Source organism: Pelodiscus sinensis, chromosome 18 (assembly GCF_052426305.1).
Source record: "Pelodiscus sinensis isolate ZL-2025 chromosome 18, ASM5242630v1, whole genome shotgun sequence".
NCBI classification, from domain to species: Eukaryota; Metazoa; Chordata; order Testudines; family Trionychidae; genus Pelodiscus; species Pelodiscus sinensis.
Genome location: NC_143069.1, coordinates 8,753,145 through 8,766,005, shown reverse-complemented (window position 1 = coordinate 8,766,005; position 12,861 = coordinate 8,753,145). Strand labels below are relative to the sequence as shown.

General features: G+C 57.9%; 1 protein-coding gene and 1 long non-coding RNA gene across 2 annotated transcripts in view; both read right to left on the bottom strand.

Moving 5' to 3' along the window:
- The window catches only part of LOC142823325 (uncharacterized), a 167,700-nt gene that overhangs the window by 118,178 nt on the left and 36,661 nt on the right, over positions 1–12,861 (bottom strand). The gene's annotated exons all lie outside the window — the stretch shown is intronic.
- On the bottom strand, positions 3,669–4,935 carry LOC149523211 (uncharacterized). Its single transcript, XR_016347084.1, has 3 exons — positions 4,524–4,935; positions 4,110–4,213; positions 3,669–3,795 (listed from the first exon to the last, which is right to left on the bottom strand). It is a non-coding gene; the product is annotated as an uncharacterized LOC149523211 (long non-coding RNA).

Sequence of the window (12,861 nt, the reverse complement as noted above, 5' to 3'; positions counted from 1 at the left end):
GGAGGTTGGGTCCATGGAGTAGTCTTAGCCAGGGGGTAGGAGTGGTGTCCCTGCCCAAAGTTTGTGGAAGGCTGGACGGCACGAGACAAATGGCTTGGTCACTGGCTTCGGTCCATCCCCTCCAGGGTCCCTAGTGTTGGCCGCTGTCGGCAGACAGGCTACTGGGTTAGATAGACCTTTGGTCTGACCCAGGACGGCCATTGTAAGCTCAGGGCTCAGGGTCGGGGGGTCTCAGTGGACCCCCTTGATTTTCACGCACACCTGATCCTGGGTGGCCAGGCTGGCAGCTCTCCTGCCCTAGCCGGCCACTTTCCTGTGACCTAGTGCGGAGGTCGTGGAAACTTGTCAATTTTCACAAAAATCTGGGTAATGAAAAAAAAAAGGTAAATGAGTTGTTGCCATCAGATTGAAAGGGAACCTCTCGATTTTCCTTTTTAAAGTGACTTTCCGTCTAATGTTTTAATGTTGCATTCCAGAATATAAAACTGCTGTCCACTGTTGGCTGCGTATGGAGAGACTGAAGGATTAACAATGATTGACCAAGCCTGCTCCAAAAGTTCTTTCAAATGTTGTTTAATCATAATTAAAATACAATTATATACAATTTGCAGGGTTGGAAGTGGGGACGCAGCTGCTGCCTCCTCAGCTCCTGGTGCGCTCACTGGCTGTCTTCCTGCTGCAAGGGAAGCAGAATCTGTCAGACAAAGATCCATCCCCAGGGAGTCAGGGGTACTGGGCCCCCCCCAGCATTTCCACCCTCCTGCCCCCAGTGCTGAGACTTGTTCTGCTCCCTGCTCACCCCCCTGTCAGGCCAGCAGCCCGTAGGGTGAGCTCCTGACCCCCCTCCCAGGGCTCTTGACACCTCTCCCCCCTCCCATCTCCCAGGACACGGCTTGTGTGTGCAGAGCCTCCCCCAACCCCAAGGACGCTCTCAGGGGCAGGAGGGATTCTGTCAGCCTGAGGAAAGGGGCGGGGGACTCCCTGAGGGGATGGGAAGGAGACCCTGACCCTCCCCACTCTCCTGCATTTGCTCCTGCTGCTCACCATGTATTCCAGGAGCTGATGGGCCTGCCCCTGCAGGGCGTGGGCCAGGACCAGCCCGGCCTTGCTGTGGCGCCGCAGGGGGGAGCGGGCAGCGTGCAGAGCCGTCTCCAGAAAGGCATTCTCCTGCTCTGGTGTGAAGAGCTGCCCAAAGACCTGAAATCAAGAGCACAGGAGGTTTCAGCTGACGGCCCAGAGCCCGGCCCCAACTCCTGGGTCTAAAACAGCTTCCTCCTCCCCCAAACTCCCTTCCAGACCCTGCACCCAGACGCTCTCCTCACCCGGCACCCCAAACCCCTGCCCCGGGTCACCCCTTCCTCCTGCCCCCAAGGCCCTCCCAGACCTCACCCCCCTCCGCAGAACAGAGCAGCCATAGGCCACTGGCCAACATCTTGGAGCGACCTCCATAGAAAAGTGTTGCCCCCCATCCCGCCCTGGTTCCCCTCCTACGGGAGATCCGGGCTCCGTGCGTCACTGCCCCTAGGAAGCGCCGCCCCTTTGAAACGCCGGGACAGCGTCACAAAGGGGCAGCGCCGCCCTGTCCACGGCTCGAATAGTCGAGGGAAAATGCATCGACCATTCGATCAGCGACTCACTCCCCACTTCCCCCCCGCGTCCTACCCGCACGAGGGCCCCAGCCAGCCCCACCCCCGAGCCCTGCCCTGCCCTGGCAGCGCGTCCTTACCTCTCCCACCCGCACGCTGTTGCTGTGAGCCAGGACCCACCTCTCCTTGTACCAGTGCCTGCACCACAGGTCCTCTGCCTGGTGGATGTTGAGGCCTGCAAGAGACACAACAGGGTCATTCTGCTGGCAGGTCTGAGCCCTTCCCCTCCCACGGGCCCCTGCAGGCATCCCTGGGCAAATGGAGGGGCACAGGGGGCAGAAGGGGAACACAGAGGGACGCATCCCCCCTTGGGCCAGTCTGGGGGAAAAGGGCTGGGTCCCCTCCCCCCGCCGCCGGCACCCTCAGGGTGTCCCTGGGGCCCAGATTCCTGCTGGGTTACTTACCCCTGTGGTGCAGGACTAGTTGGAAGAGGCGGTGCACCCCCTCCCGGGCCAGCCGGCTGACGTCCTCGGAAGGGTCCAAAATGAAAAGGCCCAGCTGGGCCACGTGGTGACCCATCCTCGGCCAGTCGGCTGAGTTCTGAGGGGAGAGAGAAGAAGGGGGGTCCCTCAGCATCCTGTCCCACGCAAACGGCCGCTCCCTGAAAGGCCCAGAGTCGCCCCTCCCCGGGGAAAGGGGAACGCGGATCACTCCCGGCCCATTCCTGACCCTGCCTCTGCCTCCCAGGGACGCTCCCAGCCCCGCGCCCTGCAGCCCCAGAGCCCCCGGCTCCAAGGTCACTTACGTCAAACCCCGGGAGGGTGGTGGTGACTCGCAGCAGGGCCGTGGTGCTGCCAAGGGCCCTGGCTCGCTCCTGGGGCAGGCGGGACTCCAGCCAGGGGCTCAGGTGCTGGGGGGGAAAGAGGCAGGTCAGGACCCGTAGGGAAGCGCCAGTTCTGGGCAGAGCCTGGGGCTCCTCTCAGACTGTGCCCCCCACCCAGGCACTGACACAGCTCCTCTCTCGGCCCCCCGGGGAAGCAGGGCCAATGGCCCCGTCCCCCCCACGGGGCTCACCTCCAGAATCAGCTGGAGCCGGGCGGTGTCTGGGGACTCGGCGAGGAGATTGCCCAATAGGACATCTAGGATGTCAGCAAGGCCCCGGCTGAACTCCTGCAAGGCAAGGGGGAGCCCTGGGTCAGAGGGGGGGCTGGGGTTGGGGGATCCAGGCCGCCAGAGGCTGCTCCTGCTCCTGGCTGGGGGGGGGGGGGCGAGGGAGGGGACGTACCTGATTGTGGGTGGGCTCCTGCTGCCAGTCCCCAGACACTGTCTGTCCCACGGCCGCCCTCAGCAGGGGGCTCAGGAGCTGAGCCGGCAGGGGAGGCTTCAGGGTGCTGGCAGGAGAGAGGGGCAGAGACTGTTAATTCAGCAGCAGGAGACTTTCCCACTCCCTGGTCAGGGGATCTGCTCTTGGGGGGGGGTCGGGGGGGTCGGTACCTGAGGCTGCAGGCGGCGCTGAGGCAATTGGCCAAGACCAGAGGTGGGGGGGAGGCCTCCATGATCTCCTGGGAGACCCAAGGAGACAAAGGGGCGTGTGAGACTGGGGCCCCCAAGAGACGCTCACACGGCCAGCGCCCCCACCCAGCAGGATCCAACCCCACTGCCTCCCGCTGCCCTGTAGCCCCCCTGCCCGGCACAGGGCCCCTCCCAGCACCTCCCTCCCAAACTGGGACCAGCTCAGTCCTTGTCCCCAGGCCGTCTCCTGCCCCTCACTGCCCTGGTGACCAGCCTCTGAACCTCCTCATCCCAGCTCCCCAGGCGCATCCCCAGCAGCCCCCTCCGCTGTCTTCCAGCCCCTCCCCATGGCCCGGGGAGACCCCTCCCTGTCCCGAATCCCCCTTCCTGTCCAGCACCCCAGACCTGCCCCATTTCTCTGTCCCTCCCTCCTCCACCAACCCCACCCACCCACCCCCTCCAGCTCTCCTGGCCCCACCATTTCCAGGTCCCCCACCCACACCCATTGCCCAGGCAGACCCCTGTCCACCCCTCGTATCCCATCCCCTCCTCCCGGCCACCGCGACTCGCTCACCACAATCCTGGCCACCACGGTGTCCCTGCTGCAGCGCGTCGCCAGGGTGCCCTCGCCCCTTTGGAGGGCGGCGAGGCAGGCGGTGGAGATGGCCAGGAGGAACCGCTGGAGGGCGGCTGGGCTCTGCACCCCAGAGAGAGTCTGTGAGCCTGGGGCCTGTCCCCCCCCGCCCCCGGGCAGCGGCAGGGCTCAGGTCTCCCAGGAGTGGAGGTGGGAGCTGCTGGTTGTCCAAGCACCCACACTCCCCCCCCAACTGCTGCCCCAGGCTTGTGGGGGCCCAGCTGGTGCATGACAAGAGACCCCAGCTTGGGGGGCCCATGTCATGCAGGAGAAGGAGCCTCAGGGGGATCCCCAGGGACAAGCCCCTCCCGGGGGGGGGACGTGCTGGGAAGGGGCCGGACACACTCGGGTCCCCCCCGTGTGGAGAAGGTTCCTACCGTGTCCCGGGTGTGGAGCTGCTCTTCGATGTCGTAAATGGACACGTCCTCCACCCAGGAGTCCACCCGCTCCCGGCAGCGCTCCGGTGAGGCGCAGGGGGACTCTGTGCGGGAGGGAAGGGAACAGGGTGACTCCAGCGCCCAGCAGGGGTCACGCGCCCCCATGTCAGGGTCCCAGAGGGTTTCGGTTGGGCCCCACACGCCCCTCGCAGGGACCCATCCCCCTTCCACCCTCACATCTGCCAATGCCCTCAGCAGAGCCCCCACCAGGAACAAGAGAGCCAAGCAGCAGCCTCCGCCCCCATCCATTGCCCTGGCTGCAGGGCAGACACTGGGGCTGCCCCTCCCCGCCCCTCCCCCCCCCCCCCGTGTACTGGGTGAGCCCCTGGGCCCAGCGTGTTCACGGCCCCTCACCTGGGTCTGAGCGGCTGCGGGAGGTGGCCCGGCTGCAGCTGGAGGCCCAGGCGCTGCTGCTGACGGACCTGGACCCACAGCTACAGGGGCTGGTGCGGGGAGCGACGGGCTGGGGGCTCCCGGAGACTGGCAGGTCCCCGGGGGCCGGGCAGGGCGATGCCCCCTGGTGGTAATGGGGGCTGGGCTCCCGGGGCAGATGTTTCTCTCCACAGAGGAGGAGGCCCCAGAGCCACCCTACCCGGCTGCCCCGCTGGGCTGGGTCCCGCCTTCCCAGCCGCCCCTGGAGCCAGGTCCGGGTGGGCCTGGCCGGTGGGCGAGTCGCCCCGAGCTGGTGGGATTCAGCTTCCCCGCCTGCGGGGACGGAGGAGCTGCTCCCCACCGGCCCTGGGGCCATCTTCAGGGTGTTCTTAAAGAATTGTCTGAAGCGTTTGGCCATTCTGCAAATGAAAGGAGCAAAGGGGAGCTTGGGGCGCAGCCTGAAGAGCGAAATCCAGGGATTCCCGCTCCCCAGAGCAATTGCCCCCAGCCCCCAAATGGCCCCTTGATTATCGGTTCGGTCTTGCACAGGCACTGCAAGGACCTGAGGGTATGTCTACACTACAATGTTAGTTCGAACTGACGGACGTGAGTTCGAACTAACATTCCTAGGCGCTACACTAGCGCTCCGCTAGTTCGAATTTAAATCGAACTAGCGGAGCACTTAGTTCGAACTAGGAAAACCTCATTTTACGAGGATTAAGCCTAGTTCGAACTTACTAGTTGAATTAAGGGGTATGTAGCCCCTTAATTCGAACGAGTGGGAGGCTAGCCCTCCCCAGGTTTCCCTGGTGGCCACTCTGGCCAACACCAGAGAAACTCTATTGCCCCCCCTCCAGGCCCCAGACCCCTTAAAGGGGCACGGGCTGGCTACGGTGCCCGTGCCAGGTGCAAGCCTGCCAGCACCCAGCTAGCAGACCCTGCACCTGGCACGGCACAGAGCCACCCACCCGATGTCCCCCAGCCCACCCCCTCTTCCCGGGACCAGGCTGGCAGCTCCCGGGAGCTTGCCCGGGACCGCAAGAGGCGGGCACCCACCTGGGCTAGTGCGGATATCGTGGACCTCGTCCACGATCTCCGCACTAGGTCACAGGAAAGTGGACGGCTAGGGCAGGAGAGCTGCCAGCCTGGCCACCCAGGAGCAGGAGTGCATGAAAATCAAGATGGTCCACTGAGACCCCCGACCCTGAGATCTGAGCTTACAATGGCCGTCCTGGGTCAGACCAAAGGTCCATCTAGCCCAGTAGCCTGTCTGCCGACAGCGGCCAACCCTAGGGACCCTGGAGGGGATGGACCGAAGACAGTGAGCAAGCCATTTGTCTCGTGCCATCCCTCTCCAGCCTTCCACAAACCTTGGGCAGGGACACCACTCCTACCCTCTGGCTAAGACTACTCCATGGACCCAACCTCCATGACTTGATCTCACTTCCCTTTAAACTCTGTTCCAGTTGTAGCCTTCACAGCCTCCTGCAGCAAGGAGTTCCACAGGTTAACTATTTGCCTTGGGAGATAGGCCGGCCCTTGCCCACACACAACACGCCAACCTGAAGCAGATTCTCACCAGCAACTACACAACGCACCATAATCACTCCAACTCAGGAACCAATCCTTGCAACAAACCTCGCTGCCAACTCTGCCCACATATATACACCAGCAACACCATCACAGGACCTAACCAGATCAGCCATACTCTCACTGGTACATTCTCCTGCACATCCACCAACGTAATATAGGCCATCATGTGCCAACAATGACCCACTGCTATATACATCGGCCAAACAGGACAGTCCCTACCTAAAAGAATCAATGGACACAAATCTGATATTAGGAATGGCAACATACAAAAACCTGTAGGGGAACACTTCAATCTTCCTGGACACACAATTGCAGATCTAAAAGTAGCCATCCTGCAGCAAAAAAACTTCAGGACCAGACTTCAAAGAGAAACTGCTGAGCTACAGTTCATCTTTAAGTTTGACACAATCAACTCTGGATTAAACAAACACTGTGAATGGCTTGCTAACTACAAAAACAGCTTCTGCTCTCTTGGAATTCACACCTCCAGATCAGCTGCTAGAAGTGGGCCTCATCCTCCTTGATTGGATCCACCTCCTCATCTCCAGCCTGATCCTGGCCTGCATATTTATTCCTGCCTCTGGAAATTTCCACTACATGCATCTCACAAAGTGGGTCTTTGCCCACGAAAGCTTATGCTCCTACACTTCATTTAGTCTATAAGATGCCACAGGACTCCTCGTTGCTTTTGCAGATTCAGACTAACACGTCTACCCCTCTGATACTTAACTTTCTCTTACTAGTTTGAAGCCTGCTACCTATTCCTTTCCTCTGGTGTCCTCTAGTCCTTCTTTATGGGAACTCATGAAGAACTTTTCTGAATGCACCCTCTCCATCCAAACCCTGCTTTTAGAGACCTCTAGCCTGTCCCCGCTCCATCTCCTCTTTTCTAAGCTGAACAGTCCCAGTCTCTGTAGCCTCTCTTCATCTGGGACCTGTTCCCAACCCCTGATCATGTTAGTTGCCCTCCCCTCTCCCAGCCTTTCTCTTCCCCTCTCCCACCTCCTTTTCCCAGTCTCCCCCAGTTTTGTTCAATAAAGACAGAGTCAATGTTGGAAGAAACGTTATCTTTACTTTGTACATCAGGAAGGGGGGCTAGGGAAGGGTAAGTGGAAGGAGGTGAGGGAGGAATGGGGTACGAGCCCCCGATGGGGAGGACTGGGCTGGCTCTGCGGGCTTCTGGGGGTGGAAGCTCTCCTGCAGCCTCCCAATTGCCCCTTCTCCCCAGATGGCAGCCTGCGGCAAGTGCAGTCGGGCTGATGGCCGAGTGCTGTGATGTGCCCAGTGTGGGCACTCCGGGAACTCCAAGCCAGGACTGGTTTTCAAGCGGGGCACCCCTGAGAACTGTCTGTCCGGGCTGGGGGTCGGGACCCTTTAAGCGCAGCCCTCGGCTAGCCTGAGACAGCATCTCCACGCTCTAAGTCCTCCTCTGATGCCCTGCCGGCACTTCTTCCGGCCATCCTTAAGCCCTGTTCAGGGTCCACTCAATGTGGACATGCTAGTTCGAATTAGCAAAATGCTAATTCGAACTAGTTTTTAGTTCTAGACGCGTTAGTTTGAATTCGCTTAGTTCGAATTAACTCTGTAGTGTAGACATACCCTGAGTCTCCTACACATCAACAGCCCCTGCTCAGCCAATCAGGGGCGAGTCTAAGCTGTGGGGGGTGGAGCTTTCTTCTGAAAGACACCGGCATAGACCTGTTCCAGCCCCACCTCACCAGTCCCCACAACGGGGGCTGCATCCCCCGCCCCACGGGCTCCTGCAAATCTCACCCCATCCCTCAGCTTGTCTGTTGTGTCACAAGCTGGGGGGGGGGAGCAGCAGGGGAAGGGCACAGAAGAGGTAAGAACAGAGCAGAAATGCGGGCGGGATGGAGGAACCCAGCCGGCCCCGGGCGGGATCCAAACCCCTGGGGGCTCTTACCTTTTGCACAAAGGTGTCGGGATGTGGAACTCACAGAGCACAAAGGAACCGTGAGGAGGAGACGCACCAGAGCTAAAGCAACCGGGGGTCTCCAAAGTCCCCTGGGCCCGCCCCCCCCTTTATCAGCCTGAGATGTGGGTCCCTCTGTGAGGTCACCACCTCCCCACCTGCCCTTTGCCTCATATGCTGAGGGCTGCCCAAAGCCACTGTGAGGTCACTGCCCCCCCCCCCCCACCTCACCCCTGCCAGGCAAATGTCCTGCCTCTAGCCACCCTTCTGGGAAGTTTGAGCCATTCCTAGGGGTGCCCCCCACTCCCTGACTGGGCATCCTGCGGCCAGCCGCTCCAGTAGCCCCACAGGCTACTCCCTGCCCTACACTGCAGGCTTCTTCCACCCTCCCCATTGGACACATGCCTCAGTTTCCCTCCAATGGGCACATGCCCTGGTCTCAGATCTCCCCACAGGCGCATGCCCCTGGCTCTCTGCAATACTCACCGAGGAAAAGGATGGTGAGAGCAGATCCCATAATGGGACAGTGAAGGGTACCACCGATCCCCTAATGCGCAGCTCCACCCCTCCTCAAATAAGGTACTCAGCTGGTGGTTGCAGCTACAGGAAGTCAATAATATTTCATCTCTTCTGGTATCCCTTGCCTCTTATCGGCAGGCGACATCTCGTGCAATCACAGTTAATTAGAGGTCTTTGCAAAACCGAGGAAATTATCAGCCTGGCTCAGTGTCCTGCAGCTCCAGCTTGTCCGTATCCCTGTGGGGAGAAAGGGAAGTCTCCTCTGTCTGTGGGGAGCCAGGAGACCACAGGTTCTGAAATTCAATCATTGACTGACCATTATTTCCATGACGATTCCCCTCCCCCTTTCTTTGTTTCTAGATCCAAGTGGTTGGTGACTCATGTAAATAAAATCAGGAAGTGATCATGCAATTAAAGGAAGCTGTTGTGAGGCCTGTTAGTGAAGGGACAGAGTTAAGGGTGTTTAGGGAACAGTAAGTGGCATTTCCTGGCTTTGGAGGCTTTGATTCTTTAAAGCCTCCTGCTCAGCTTGCAAACCTGCCCACGTGCAACACAAGCCCTGGCACCATGCGAGGAATGGGCATGAAGGGGAACACCTGGGTTCACTGCCCCTTGCACCATAGCTGAGCGGTGTTGGCGGCTTTACACTGTAACGCTTGGTTCTAAGGGTCTTTAGTCAGCCTGTGAATTAAATCAGCCAGGTTCAAAAGAAAATGGGAGCAAGAGAAATTCCATTCAACCCAATGGGTCACCAACCAGGAGAGACTCAGGGACTTTCCCATGTGCCACATAAACCTTGCCCACTGAGCTGCCAGTGGGTGTGTGGCTAGGCCCCTAGAGAGGGACATAAGCTGTGTTTGTGCAGCTGCTGGCTACCTGGCAGGAGTAAGCTAGTAGTCAGGCACATTTGGCCCTGGTCCCAGCTCTGGGAGGGGAGTGGGGACTAAGGGTTAGAGGAGGAGGTTGGGAACTAGGACTCCCATGTAACAGCTAAGAACCAAGCCCTTTCTGTTTGCAGATCCTGGTTGGGCCTGGGCAGCCCTTAGACCTGCTGTGGGAAGCCAGGCTCATAAGCCTCCCCCAGCAACACACAGACAGCCCCTTCCCTCCCCCTCTCCCTCCCCCCCCCCGCCCGCCAGCTGCAGAACGATACAGATACTGAGAGCATCTCTGGGCAGGCTCAGCTGAAGGGACTTGCCCCAGGCCAGGTGTTCCCCTCCCTTGGAGACCAACATCATTCCCCTTCTCATGGGCCCACAGGTCACATCCACACTTGGCCCGTTGGCCCTGGGGGAACCCGCTTCAGGGAGACAGCCCCTTCTCGTATGGTCCTTGGGGCCACACACTCCTGGGGGGGCACTAGAGCCCTTTATTTCCAACCTTCTACTGTGCTGCTTTCCATGGGAACCTCCCAACCAGCACACACAGGGACAAGGGCCGGCAATTCCTCCTGTGGCCGCTAGGTGGCGATGCAGCCTCGCACTGCCCCATTCCCCAGAGAATCTGGATTTGTGCTGATCTGATCTGGCCCCTCTGCATTTGATGGGATAAATGAGGCCCTGTTGCACTCGCGGCTGGCTGAGTCAGGCTATGTCTGCACTCGCGGCTTCTTGCCTGAGAAATATGCAAATGAGGCTAAGCGTGGAATATCGCCTAATGAGCCACCATTTTTGCAGAAGAGGCTCTTGCGCCAGAAGGAGCTGTCTGCACTGCCCCTTTCTGTGCAAGAAAAACCCTCTTGCGCGATGCTGTTACGCCGATTATTTTCAGGAATAACGGCATTGCGCAAGAGTGTAAAGCTGCAAAGTTGCCATCCCCACTCAGCTATGCAGTAAAGAGCAGCAAACCCATCACACCTGCTTTTCTCCCCATCACACCTGTTCTTCTCATGGTGCCAGGGCTCATGTTGGGAAAACAGGAGATTCACAGACAACAATGAACTCTGCCCCTGTAAGTAGGCACTGAGTCCTAAGGACACAACAATCAACCAATCCCAGTTAATTACAAGATACAACAATTCTTTATTATCAAAATAAAACTACAGTAGCAAGCACAATAAAGTGGTTAGATGGAAAGAGCCACCAAATTGATAAAGATACTCACGGAAACCCCATTGGCTAAAACTTGGTTACAAAGAAAAAAGAAAAACATAATTAACAGCTTAGACATTATTTCCAAATCCCCAAACAAGGAAAACAACAAATCCTGACGGACTAGCTAAAGTTTTCCCTACTTACACATTCTAAGAAATCCATTCTTGGAGAGAGAATCATAGAATCATAGAATACTAGGGCTGGAAGGACCTCGAGAGGTCATCGAGTCCAGTCCCCTGCCCCTATGACAGGACCAAATACTGTCTAGACCATCCCTGATAGACATTTATCTAACCTACTCTTAAATATCTCCGGAGATGGGGATTCCACAACCTCTCTGGGCAATTTATTCCAGTGTTTGACAACCCTGACAGTTAGGAACTTTTTTCTAATGTCCAACCTACACCTCCCTTGCTGCAGTTTAAGCCCATTGCTTCTTGTTCTATCCCCAGAGGCCAAGATGAACAAGTTTTCTCCCTCCCCCTTATGACACACTTTTAGATACCTGAAAACGACTATCATGTCTCCTCTCAATCTTCTCTTTTCTAAACTAAACAAACCCAATTCTTTCAGCCTTCCTTCATAGGTCATGTTCTCTAGACCTTTAATGAGTCTTGTTGCTCTTCTCTGGACCCTCTCCAATTTCACCACATCTTTCTTGAAATGCGGTGCCCAGAACAGGACACAATACTCCAACTGAGGCCTAACCAGCGCAGAGTAGAGCAGAAGAATGATTTGTCATGTCTTGCTCACAACACACCTGTTAAAGCATCTCAGAATCATGTTTGCTTTCTTTGCAAGAGCATCACACTGCTGACTCATATTCAGCTTGTGGTCCACTATAACCCCTAGATCCCTTTCTGCCGTTCTCCTTCCTAGACAGTCGCTTCCCATTCTCCCATTTCCCTCAGTCTTGGAAGAGACTACTCTACCTCTCAAACACAGAAGAGACAGAGAAAACCCCTGTTTTTCAGTTTGAATTTTCTACCTGCATTGTTATTGACTTACCATCTGATACTTGGCTAGCTACAGGGTTAACCCCTTAGTCACCAGACACTGGTCAGCACTCCTGATTATGACAACCCGGCTCCCAGCCTAGTGTACCCTCCCCAAAGAAGACGACCTCCCTCTCTCCCTCCCTCCCTCCCCACAGAGACATGGACAAGCTGGTGCTGCTGGACATTTGGCTAGGCTGATGATTTCAGGGTTTCCTCGGTTTTGCAGAGAACTCTGGTAACTGTGACCACATGAGATTTTGCCTGCAGATGAGAAACAAGGGGTGGTGGATGCAGTGGAACTCCTTATCTGAGGCTGGGTGGAGCTGGGAAAAGGGGTGTGGCTGGTGCCCCTCACTGGCCCATTATGGCATCTGCTCTCACCATCGTCTTCCTCAGTGAGTATTGCAGACAGACAGGAGTGGACAGGGGGGATCTGAGACCAGGGGGTGGGCCCATTGGGGTGGGTCTGAGACCAGGGGGTGGGCCCATGGGGGTGGGTCTGAGACCAGGGTGTGTGCCCACAGGGAGAGGGGAGGGAATCTGAGACCAGCGCATGTACCCATGGGACTGAGGGTGAGGCATGTGACTGGGTGGGGCAGTACCAGATGCGGGCGGGGGAAGGGATTCAGGAGAGACCATAAGCTGAGCCTGTTCTCTGGGGGGGGGGGGGGGTCACTGCATCACTCTCTGGGGACCATCCTCCCTGCCCCATTGATCTAGTGACTTCCTCTATGGGGACAGAGGACAGGTGCTGACTGCGGCATACAGGATGGGTTTGGGGACAGGGCCCCCCGCTTAGTCTGCAGCGCTGGGGGGTCCAGTTCGGCATAGGTGAGTCCCTCAGCGCTGGGGTTGGGCTCCTGGGGTAGGGAGGGAAGAGAGTCACTATGTGTATGAGTCAAAACCAGGACACAAACACACACAGCCACACACCAGACAGTCCTGATCCCAGACAGCAGGGGGTATTCATACGCAGTGAGGGGGTGCATGGTGCATTGGTGTGGGGTGAGGCAAGGCACAGAGCTGGGGAGTTTTGGGGGGCACTTACAAAGACATCTTGCAGTTTCCCTTGGCCCACAAGGGCATCTGTGGAACAAAGACACTCAGGGGCAGGGAGGGTGTGAGAAAGCCGGAATCTGTGGCTAGTTATACAGGGTGTCTATACACCATGGGCTGAGCCAATT